The 12558-nt window shown below is 37.5% G+C and overlaps 1 protein-coding gene across 1 annotated transcript in view; it reads right to left on the bottom strand.

The window, feature by feature from the left end:
• The window catches only part of VSTM4 (V-set and transmembrane domain containing 4), a 122684-nt gene that overhangs the window by 109734 nt on the left and 392 nt on the right, over window positions 1–12558 (bottom strand). The gene's annotated exons all lie outside the window — the stretch shown is intronic.

Here is a 12558-nt window from a genome sequence, read left to right as displayed (position 1 = left end):
ACTTGTTAACTTGGTTGTATCTGTTATGTGCGTGCCTTCCTGTTCATCTTCATTGTCACCACTCATATTTAAGTTCTTATTGATTCTTACCAGGACTATTGTAATCATCTCCTATCTGATTTTCCTCTCTCTAGTCTCCCTTCTCAGTCCAACCCATTCTATATACCATTGTCAAATTAGTCTTACATCTTATTAGTATTAGAAAATTTTCAGACTCCTCAAAGTCTACACCGCACAATATTCTAAATGTCCTTGTCAAGTAGTCAAAGTCCTTGACAGTCTGACTCCAAATAATCATTCCAGTTTTATCTCACTCTTCTCCCATTCAAATACTTTATGCTCTAGCCCAGTGATGGGCAAACTTTTTAAAGAGGGAGCCAAAGGAAAGGAAATGCTCATCTGTCAGTCTGTTTCTAAGGCAACTCTTTCGAAGTTTTATTGTATTGTATCCTACTCATTGCATTCGTCAGATTAGGAATAATGTCGTATGGCTAGATAGAACATTTCAGGGAGCCACATCTGGCCCGTGGGCCGTAGTTTGCCCATCACTGCTTTAGCCAAAAACAGAATGTCCATTAATCCTCAAAAATGTCCTGAAATTTCCCAACTCTGTGTCTTTGCTCTTTTAAAATCCAATTCATCTACTTAGGGGAAATCCAAATGTTGCCTCTTTGCATGACTTCTTCCCAATCTTTTTAACCAAAAGGAAATTGTCTCTACTCAAAATTCCCCTCACATGACATTTATATCTTCTTAGAGCATCCTGCATTGCATAAAAGATTAAAATAAGCATTTAGTTTAAGTCCTTACTACAGTACTTTGAATATAAATATTTATATATCGTAAATACATATACCATCTATCCTCTATTAATATAGCAAGCTCTCTGAGGGCAGAAAAACAAGTCTTCTTTAAAAAAATAATCACAAGGTCTAGATTATTGCTCTGCATATATTATTCAGAAAAAATATTTGTTGAAAGAATGAATATGTTCAATATGGTGCTAGAAATCTATTGTTCCAGATACAGGCTGACTTTATTCCCAAATCTGGTTTGAATAAATCCTGAATTTGGCCTATAATCATATCATTGTTCAGTACTTACCAATAAATTGGCAGATGATAGATGAATAGATAGATAAAGACAGAGGGATATGGAGAGCTGGTAGAGAGGAAAAGAAAGAGTTGAACCCAGGAAAATAATTGTCTGGGGTTATGGATTTACATCTTCAAGGAACCTTAGAGACCATTTAGTTCTAACTTTTCACTTTATAGATGAGGAAACTGATTATAGACTATATATGCATATCATGTATATGTGTGTTTAATATATTATGCGTGTGTATATACATGTGTAATCTATTAAAATTATTAAATATTTTATTTATTTTATTATAAATTATTTAATTTATATATAAATAATTTAATTAACATATTATAAATCATTTAATAAATATTAAACATAAAATATATGTATATATATAGCAGCTAGGTAGTACAGTGGATAGAGCCCTGGGTCAGGAGTCAGGAGGACCTGAATTCAAATTCACCCTCAAACACTTACTACCTGTGTGACCTTCAGAAAATCACTTAACCCTATTTGCCCTCAGTTTCCTTGTCTGTAAAATGAGCTGGAAAAGGAAATGGCAAAGCACTCTGGAACCTTTGGCAAGAAAACCTGAAATAGAGTCACAAAGACTCAGACACAATTGAAATAACTAAATAACAATAAAACATAAACTCATGATATGTGACATATGTTTGTGCATTGTGTACACATATATGTATACATACACATATATTATTTTGTTTGAATGTATATAATTCTCTTTAGGGAGATAGACTATATTTAGGGGCCAATCTGAATACTTTTCATGGGTTGCATCAAAGAAACATATGATTGAAAAAAAATGTTCTGATCCCATATATAGAAAGTAAGGAATAATCCATGGATGGGCCATAGGGTCTATTGCTATTATCTATGATATCAAGAGAAAGCAAGGACAGCTCCCCCATACATTGCTTGCCATCCTAGGGCAAAGTTCAGGAGCATATGGGCAATGTTTTTCCAGGTTCAGGTAGGCAGAAATAGCATACAGTATGCAACACTGGGGCAAATCCTGAAATCTTCTAGACCAGATCATACCTAGAACCAGTGGGATTGTGTAGAATGTCCAAGGATGAGTACAGTTGGCAGAATATTCGTGTATGGTGACATCAGCATGGTCTCGTGCACTCTCAAGTCAGAACTCTGTCTGTGTTCCAGGAGTTACCTGGTGAATGACTCTCAGACTTTGCCCTCTGGGCTCATTTCCCATTCCTACAGCTGCCCCAGGAGTTTAGCCATTGGAAAACCTCACAGAGAAACAGCAGCTGGTTTCCAGGATTTGAAGTCACCCCATAAAGGGCTCCCTGCTGGAGATAGGGAGAGCTGAGAAAAGCAGGAAATTAAAACAATATGGCTAGGATGATAGTACAGCCCAGACACTGCTCACCAGCCTCTTCCCATTAACACTGCATGAAAAGCGAGATTATTTATAGTGACTGAAATATGAGGAAAAGGAGCCAAAGATTCTCTGTCCCTCATAGGGGACTGAATTCAGTTCTCAGAGGCCAGCAAGATTCTGGCAAGGATCAGAATTAGATCTCTAAGACCTCGATTGTTTGCCTCCCAGTTCAGGTGAATGAGTTCAGAAAGCATGAATTCTGAATCATCTTGTGGAAAGTAACTTTCTTTAACATTGCTTTGCTACAATGAAAAGAAAGCTACAACATGGTAGGAAGAGTTGTAGGCTAGCCCTTCATTTTACAGATGCATGAATGAAGGTCCTGGGTGAGTAAGTGACTTGCCCAAAGTCATGTAAGTATTGTCGAAAGGCATAGGTTTTCTTTCCTTCCTCTTGGGAGAGAAGTAGCCGATTACAGTGACAACATACTGCACATTCTATCAAACATGATTGCTGTGCCCGTTTTTTCTACTTAACTGCTCTTCTTTTTCACAGGAGAGGGTCCCAAGAGTATAGAACAAAACTGATGATAATGTGGGGGGAAATGAAAAAGTTTCAATAAAACAATTTTTAAAATTTTAAGGCTTTTATTTGACTTCTAGAGAGGCCACTTATTACCCCACATGCATATGAGCAAGTTGCTCTGTGCCTCAGTTTCATTTATCTATAAAATGGAAAAAATAAAAGTGGCGCCGCCTTCCACATGGAGTTATTATGAAAAATGAGCCTTGCAAATGATAAAGCCCTATTTAAATTAGAGTGATTATTTCTATAACTAGAGCTTCCATAAATAAGTCTCAGAATCTCCAATAGATCATCCAAGTTTCAAGTTCCCTCTCCAAAGGGACAAATAAAATGATTAGAGAAACCTTTATAGTATGAGAGAGATTAGATCAACATCTCATACCCTATACCAAGATAAATTTCGAATGGGTAAGTGATATAAATATAAAGAAGTAAACTATAAATAAATTAGGTGAACATAGAATAGTATACTTATCAGATCTATAGGAAAGGAAAGAATTTAAGACCAAGCATGAGATAGGGAATATTACAAAATGTAAAATGAATAATTTTGATTATATTAAATTTAAAAGGTTTTATATAAACAAAACCAAATGCAACCAAAATTAGAAGGAAAGAAACAAATTGGGAAAAAATCTTTATAACAAAAACCTCTGACGAAGGTCTAATTCATCAAATTTAAAAGGAGCTAAATCAATTGTACAAAAAAAAAAAAATCAAGCCATTCCCCAATTGATAAATGGGCAAGGGATATGAATAGTTTTCAGATAAAACAAATCAAAACTATCAACAAGCACATTAAAAAGTGTTCTAAATCTCTCATAATTAGAGAAATGCAAATCAAAACAACTCTGAGATACCACCTCACACCTAGCAGATTGGCCAATATGACAGCAAAGGAAAGTAATTGGGACACTAATGCATTGCTAGTGGAGTTGTGAATTGATCCAACCATTCTGGAGGGCAATTTGGAATTATGCTTAAAGGGCTTTAAAAGAATGCCTACCCTTTGATCCAGCCATATCACTGCTGGGATTGTACCCCAAAGAGATAAAAGGGAAAAAATACTCATACAAAAATATTTATAGCTGTACTTTTTGTGGTGGCCAAAAATTGGAAAATGAGGAGGGAATGGCTAAACAAATTGTGGTATCTGATAGTGATGGAATTCTATTGTGCTGAAAGGAATGATGAACTAGAAGGAATTCCATGTGAACTGGAAAGACCTCCAGAAATTGATGCAGAGCAAAAGGAGCAGAACCAATAGAAAATTGTACAGAGACGGATACACTGTGGCACAATCTAATGTAATGGACTTCTCTACTAGCAGCAACACAACGACCCAGGACAATTCTGAGGGATTTATGAGAAAGAACGCTACCCGCATTCAGAGAAAGAACTGTGGAAGTAGAAATCCAGAAGAAAAACATATGATTGATCACATGGCTCAGTGGAGATATGATTGGGGATGTTGACTTTAATTGATCACTCTATTTGCAAATATTAATAATATGGAAATAATTTTTGAACAATGATACATGTAAAACCCAGTGGAATTGCTCTTTGGCTGGGGTGGGGAGGGAGGAGAGGAAGTAAAGAACATGAATCATGTAACCTTGGAAAAATATTCTAAATTAATTATTTTAATTAATTTAAAAAAGAAAAACCATTAATCTACTTAACTATTTACATCTCCTATCAAAATGTTTGTAACTGTTCCATTCAATTTCTTTATTAAACATTTATGAGTGTTTAATATGAAAAATGTTGAAGGAGAACAAAATTTGGATAGTGTGACACTTTCTTATGGACTTTGTAGTTTAATAGAAAGAATATAAAACAAGTCTATAGATAATTATTTTAGACAACAAAATATGTTAAGTGCATTAGGGATGTTAAATAAATAGAGGAAGTATAAAGTATAAAACATTATGTGTGGTCTGAAGGACAAAATCTCATAGGGTGACAGATTTGAAGTGAGAAGAAAACAGGGTCATTTAGTCTAAATCTTCATTTTTACAGATGAGTAAATAAAGGTTCTAGGAGGGCAAGTGACTTGCCCAGCGTCATATAGTATCTTATAACATCATATAATCTTATATATAGCATCATATAATCTTCAGTAGAAGAGTTGGGATTTGAACTCTTTTCACTGAACCATGTAGTATCTCATAGATTTTTAGCTCTAGGGGTAACCTGAGAAGGCTTTCTAAAAGTGGTAGCAGTTGAGTTTTCTATGAAAATGGGAGTCAATAACCATTTTTGTGTCATTGACCTCTTTGACAGAAGAGTAAACCCAATGGACTCCTCAGAATAATGCAGATGTCACTATGAAAACTATAGATGTTTTAAGATGCATATAACAAAATATATAAAATTATTAAAGAACAAAATATGCTGAAATATAGTTATCAACATATTATTTTAAGTTCATGAACTCCAGGTTAAGAACACTTGTATTAAAGAATGGACAGAGGTAGCTAGGTGGCTCAATGGATAGAGAACAGAATTCACAATTGCAAACAGGAGGTCCTGAGTTCAAATCTGTCCTGAGATACTTCCTAGCTGGGTGACCCTTGGCAAACCAATTAATCCCATTTGCCTAGCTCTTATCATTCTTCTGCCTTGGAACAGATAGTTAGTAGTGATTCTAAGTCAGAAGGTAAATATTTTAAAAGAACAAACACTTATTTAAACAGTGAATTGAGGAAAGGAAGACTTTATTTCTTCCACAGGGAAGAATTTCCAGAAGGGACTAGAGTCAAGAAAGCCCAGAGGTACACAGAGTACTTGTTGACGTGGGTGAGAAGGACATTGAAAGGGAAAAGTGAGATCAAGATAGTGTGGTAATAGATTATGGAAGGCTTTGAATGCCAGAAAAAGAAATCTGAACTTTATTCAGTAGGCTATAGGGAGGCAATAAACACTCTTGAGCAAAGGAGCAACCTGACCAAATCTATGTATGAAAGGGAATATTCTTACTGCTCTATAAAGGATGGAAAGAGAAGAAAAGTGGGACAATCTGTTAGGATGTTCTCATAATAATCAAGGCAGTCAATTGTTAAAAATATGCACTAAAACATATATAACCTATATCAAATTGCTTGCTTTCTCAATGAGAGAAGAGAAGAGAGGGAGGGAAAGAATTTGGAATACAAAATTTTAAAAACAATAGTTAAAATTGTTTTTGCATGTAATTGTTAAAAATAAAATGTATATACATATATACATACATGAATGCAGATTATATATATATATATATGTATATATATATATATATATTTATCAACCTGGTTCCTGAATAGCTATTCTAGTTCTCTTGGTAGAGAACACCCAGTCAGTAAGATAACTCTACCAATTGACATTATGATAAAGGCCAAGCTGATCAGGACCAGAACAAAGTGTTGGTATGGATAGAGATTGACGGCAGAGTGAAAATAGCCTTGACTCTTAGGCCAAAGATGCTGAGTCTCACCTCTGACACTGTCAGTGACCTTAAAAATGACATTTAACCTCCTCAGCCTCAGTTTTATCATTTGTAAAATAAGGGACCAGAGGGCATCTGAGATCCTTTCCAGTTTTATATCTACAATCCATATTCACAGAACCTCTGGAAATCCTGTGATTCAGTGCTTGTATTATCTGGCCCCTTAAATTTTAGGTATTACCTCAAAAATTCGTACACTCTACAAGTCAGAGTTTGATTTATTCTTTTTATTGGATGTCCAGACATTGAGATTGAGAAAATGCTAATAACATAGATTAAACTTCATAGTGTATGTACATATTTCTTCCAAACAGCTGGTTGTTAAACATTTACTGGCACACAACTGGACTAATCTCCTGTGGAAGATAGAGTTTCTTATTTCAAAGTGGGCATATGCATTTCATTTCATAGCAGGTCCAGTAGTGGGTGGTAGTGCAGATTCTCCCTCGAGGATTATCCTCTAAATCCTTTATTCTCTTCTAGTACCTTTATTGCTATTGTCTCTGGAAAGGGGCATTCATTTCTGCTTTTGCTATCAAGTGTAATAGAAGAAACTCCTTTAATTTGTCCCATTAGATACTCCAAGACAACCTGAATGGTGTCCAGTTGCTTCTGAGAATTTGACTTGACTCCTCTTGTAGCCATACTCCTGGCTTCAAAGCAATATTGAAAGATCTTTGGGAAAAAAACAAACTATTCAAACATCAGTCTAGCACAAAAACTTCTAGTGAGAGGTAGAGGAAGGTGCTATCAATCTGTAAGAAACCTAATTAGCACTTATGTAGCTGAACTCCTTTTGATTCTGTTCCTTCCTCCTCCAGAGTCATCATGGGCAGCATAATTTTTAAACACTCCTCCTCCTCCTCCTTTTCCTCCTCCTTCTCCTCCTCCTCCTGGCTAGGACTTATTTACCAGTTCAAGGTTTACAAAGTGCTTTACATATGCAAATTGTCCCAAAAGTTTTAGTAACTTAAAATAGTATTAAATGTTTTGTGACATCCTGTTATCTCATTTGGTCCTCACAGCAATCCTGCTAAGCAGATGCTATTATTATCCCTACTTTTATAGATGAGGAAATTGAGGCTGAGGGAGTTTGAGACTTGCCTATAGTCACATAGCTACTAAGTGTTTGAAGTAGGATTTGAACTCAAGTCTTCCTGTCTGCATTCAAGTCCAGCACTCCACCCACTGATCAGGGTAGATATGATAGGTTAGGTTTAAGAGATGGTCCTTGTTCTTAAGGGATGGTATGATCTAATTAGGAACACAAGATATGGGCTTTAGTCCTCCATGGGATCAATGACCTTATTAGTGTAGGTATTTTCTCCAGTGCCACAGCCCAGGCATGCTTGCTCATCCTATCTGATACTTGCCCATGCCCTCCCATAATCCATTCATTTAATCATAAACATCTATGAAGCACCTACTATATATGTCAGGCACAGGAAATCTGCTCAGTGTGCTAGAGGTTTCCTTCACCTTCCTTCAAATCTGAAGGAAACCAATAGCACATAGGGGTTGACAATTTGCTCTCAATTTCACCAATCTATCTACCATCTATCTCAATCTATTTACCTGTCTCTCTGTCTCTCTCCTATGACTTTGCAAAACTCTGTCTCACAACAGATTTATGTGCAAGTCAAAGGACATCAGCAGCAAGGTCATTTTTGGTCCTCTTCAAGTAGGAAGGACAAAAGCAACAATCTCTTTTTATATTAATCTCAACATATCTATCCATTTGTCTATCTCTCTCTCTATCTATCTATCTATCTCTCTATCTATCTATCTATCTATCTATCTATCTATCTATCTTTCTTTCTTTCTTTCTCTCTCTCTCTCTCTCTCTTTCTTTCTTTCTTTCTTTCTTTCTTTCTTTCTTTCTTTCTTTCTNTTTCTTTCTTTCTTTCTTTCTTTCTTTCTTTCTTTCTTTCTTTCTTTCTTTCTTTCTGTCTATTTGTCCATCCATCTACCCACCCATTCATCTGTCTGTCTGTCTATCTTTCTATCTATTGATCTATTTCTGCATCCATCTATCTCCCTGTCATTTATCTTATCACTTTAAAAAGTCAGTATGGCATGGTAGATGGGGAACTCATTTTGAAGCCAAGAAGACCTAGATTCAAGTTCTGCCTCTAATACATACTCAGAAATTACCTAGTTATAAGTTAATAATCTCTCAGCACTTCAGGCATTTCTAACATTGTAAATCACAGAGCCATTGCTGACCTGTGTTTATTATGTGTTTCATACTACACCAATGTAATAAGCACAGATCTCATTCCTCTCCTTATGTATAGATCTCAAGTGAACAATGATTTGAGTTTAGTATAAAACAGGAAGAGAGTAGTGGGCTAGATTACTTTGGAGAAATTGCAAAGTTCTTTTAATGATCTCAAACTTCTCAAAGAAACAAAGGTCCATGTTCTAAATACAAACACTCATCTGGTGTTGTATGGCTGGAAGAAACAGAATATTTCAGACTCTGAAGATTTGGATACAAAAAGATAAAGAACAATTCAAGATACTACATTCTAAAAGAGTCCAGAGAAGGAACTTCTTGGAAAGAGGGGAAGTCTTTAGATGAAGGGTAGTAGACAGTTCCATGCAAAGGGGAGTTGGCTCAAAAAGACAGAGTAGCATGTTCAGGAAGCTAGGTATATCACTTTGGCTAGAGTTTGTGCAGAAGAGTAGTAGTTGTGTATATTGGGAGATTGGATTGGAAATGTAAACATGGGTCAGATCAAGGAAGGTTTTGAATAACAGACTAAGAAATTGGGACTTAATCCTGTAACCAGTGAGGTCATAGACACTGAACAGCTTCCACAGCCAAAAGCACATGAAAGTAAGGCAACTAGGTAGAGAGCCTGTGTTTATCAACACAGAGAGAAGTGGAAAGTTTTCTTCTTTCTTCCTCCTTTCCTTCTACCTGCCAGGGAACTAGAGTTTTTCACTAATATTTGGCAAGCCACTTTATTCACAGGTGAATAAATGAACAAATCAACTGAGTTCATTTTGACTTTGCATTTTCAAAACATTTTGCTTTGTATATAATTGATGTTTAATAATTTTTTGACCCTTACCTTCCATCTTAGAATCAATACTGTGTATTGGTTCTAACGCAGAAGAGTGGTAAGGGCTAGGCAATGGGGGCTAAGTGACTTGCCCAAGGTCACACAGCTAGTAAGTGTCTGAGGGCAGATTTGAACCTAGAACCTCCTGGCTCTAGGTCTGGCTCTCAATCCACTGAGCTACAAGGTTGCCCCCTAATAAATATTTCTTGAATGAATTCAAATTTACTTTCGGATAAGGACTTCTACACCTAACACCTGCTTGAATTCAACTACTTTGGAGCATAGAGTAATTGGGAAAATGTAAAGTCCATGCCATTAAATCCTATAAGGGCCAACTCTCTGGCTGCTCCTCCACAAATCTCATGTTGTCCCCTCTCCCTTCCCAGATGCACAATATCTCTGGGTTTCCATTTGTAACCAAATATGTTATCACTCTGTGTGCTTTTACCCAAAGTAATGAATTCCTTCAAGCATTTCAGTCCATATCTCCTCTTCTCAGGCTGTGCTCTAGTTGGCTCTTTACCCAAACCCCAGAGGTGGCTACATTTCAGCTGTGACATCCATGCCAGGGTATTTTGGAACAAAGTGATATTGCTGATGGAAAGCCAGACAATAGCAAGCCTGCTACCTTTTAGAGTTTCACAACCAAAATAAAAGTCACTGTGCAAAGAAAGGTTATCAAGTTTATTCAGGATTATTTTCACCTTAAAAATAAGTGTTTTGTTCACATCTTTTGAACATTTCAATATAACTAGAGATCTCGAAGCATTCAAGAATGAAATTAAATTCATATCAAGTAAGACCAAATATTCATGCCTACTGTCATTAGCTATTGACTTCTCACTTCCCCAACCAAACCTCATTGCCCTACTACTCAGTTCCCAAAGGATACCCCTTGCCTGCTGGATGCTGATCCCCAGATCCCTACCCCAATCTACTGTAATGCTTGGATCCACTATCCTCTAGGTAGGGAACCATTTATGCTACCATTACTCCCTAACATCCTTTGGCACTTGCTATCTGATACTTTTCTTGCCTAGGTATGACCCAGCTTTCTCATCTACCTAGAATTAAATATACATGAACCATCCTTTGATGTACTGTCTCCTGAAATTATATGTATAATATATATCCCATATTGTACAAATGGGATATCATATATAAGAGAATCAGAGAAATATATATATGATAATCAGAGAAAAGTGACTAGTTGGGAAAGTAAGATATGTCATATATTATCACATATCACATTTAATAAACATGATAGATATGAAATATATAGTAACTCACATATATAAGATCATCTCAGAGAAATTTTACATTCAATCCTGGGGGTAATAGGGAGCAAATGGAGATTGTTATGTGGAGTGGTGATATGATCAGACCTGTGCCTTTTCTCCACTAATGCCTTTTCTCTGAGATTATCCTATAAGTGTGTGTATCATATCATATACATGAAATTATCATGTGTATATTATAATCCCAGAGAAAAGGCATTAGTGAAAAGTATTATATCCATATGTATATATGATCATATATTCACATACATATCCACACATATGTATATATAATGTATATAAGTGTATTGTATATCTAACATATGCATAGATATATTACTTATGAACATAGTCATTTGCATGTTGTTTCCTCCTTTAGAATGTGAACTCCTTGAAAGCAGAGATCCAATTTTGGTCCCCAGTTTTGTGCCTGATATATACTAGGCATTTAGTGAATGCCTGTTGACTAATGCCATCTCTCCCATCTTTCCCCCTCTCTTCCTCTCCCTTTCCCCCTCTCCTTTCCTTTTTTCCCTCTTTTCCTCTCCTCTCCTACTTGCTAGGTTACAAACAAAAGCAGAGATCCAGAGACTAGGAGCACAAATATAGGGTCACAGGAGCAAACCAGAACAAAATAGTACCTTCGTTTCCGCATCCAAAAGGCAGAATGCCAGGTAAAGAAGCACACAGCTCCAGAGAGAGACTGTGACAGACAGAGGGACAGATATGTCAGGATAGTCAATGTTTGGACCAAAGCCACTTTCAGTATTCCCTTCAGGCCACTGAGTGTGGTGTACGATTGACCCATATTTTCCTCTGGGTCTGCAGAAAATTGCAAAAGAATCTTTAAGAATAAATTCTCTCTAGGCCATGAGAACGTCTGTGGCTGGCCCTTTTGAGTCCCTTTAAACAGTCACCAGACTCTCTCACTCTCCTGTTTTAAATGTCTCCAATAAACAAACTTTTCTTTTCTGTTGTTTCACCAGGAGAGCCAGCCAGCTTGGAAGCCAGCTCCATGACAGCTTCTCCAAATAGAAAGTGCACTCACTCAGAGCCGCCTCAAAACAAGAAGAGAATGAGGGAGCAAGAGAGCCAAGGGAAAGGAAAAAAAGGGAAAGAAAAAGAATTTTTTAAAAGTCAAAAGCTCGGATTACAAGAGGCTCCAGGGCCAAGGCATGGGTCTGGGTTTGGGGCATCAAAGGGAAAGTGCTGAGAAAACATCACATGGGGAGCACGGGCAGGCTCCCTCCGACTCACTCTAAGGGTGGGTGGGAGGGTGGGTGCAGTGCTCTCCCACCGGGCAGGCGCCTGCCCTCCTCTGGCGGGTGGACTTGGGATCTCAGCAGGAGGCTGGCTGGGACTCCTCTTGTAAATCCTGTAATGCGCAGAGGAGTGGTCCGCTGTCCTGCTTGCCCTGGGAGCCCCGGGGGAGTGTGGCAGACCAGCCTTAGGTTTGGGGAAGACAGAGAGTTGGGCATCATCTCGCCCGCCCCCCACCTCATCCCTCTGGGAACGGGAGGGATTCTCCGTCCACCAGTGAGGGAGTGGAAGGAAGAGAACTGAAGGGTGGGAAGGGGGGGGGTCGTTTCCCTTTCCTTCACAGGGTCATCCTTGGGAGCAAAAGAGCGGAGGGAGAAAAGACAGAAAACCCAAAGTAGCGCCTGGCAAACCAACTTCCCACCAGCCCCCCCC

This window comes from Gracilinanus agilis, chromosome 2, assembly GCF_016433145.1.
Source record: "Gracilinanus agilis isolate LMUSP501 chromosome 2, AgileGrace, whole genome shotgun sequence".
NCBI lineage: Eukaryota > Metazoa > Chordata > Mammalia > Didelphimorphia > Didelphidae > Gracilinanus > Gracilinanus agilis.
This window is presented reverse-complemented; position numbering and strand designations above follow the sequence as displayed.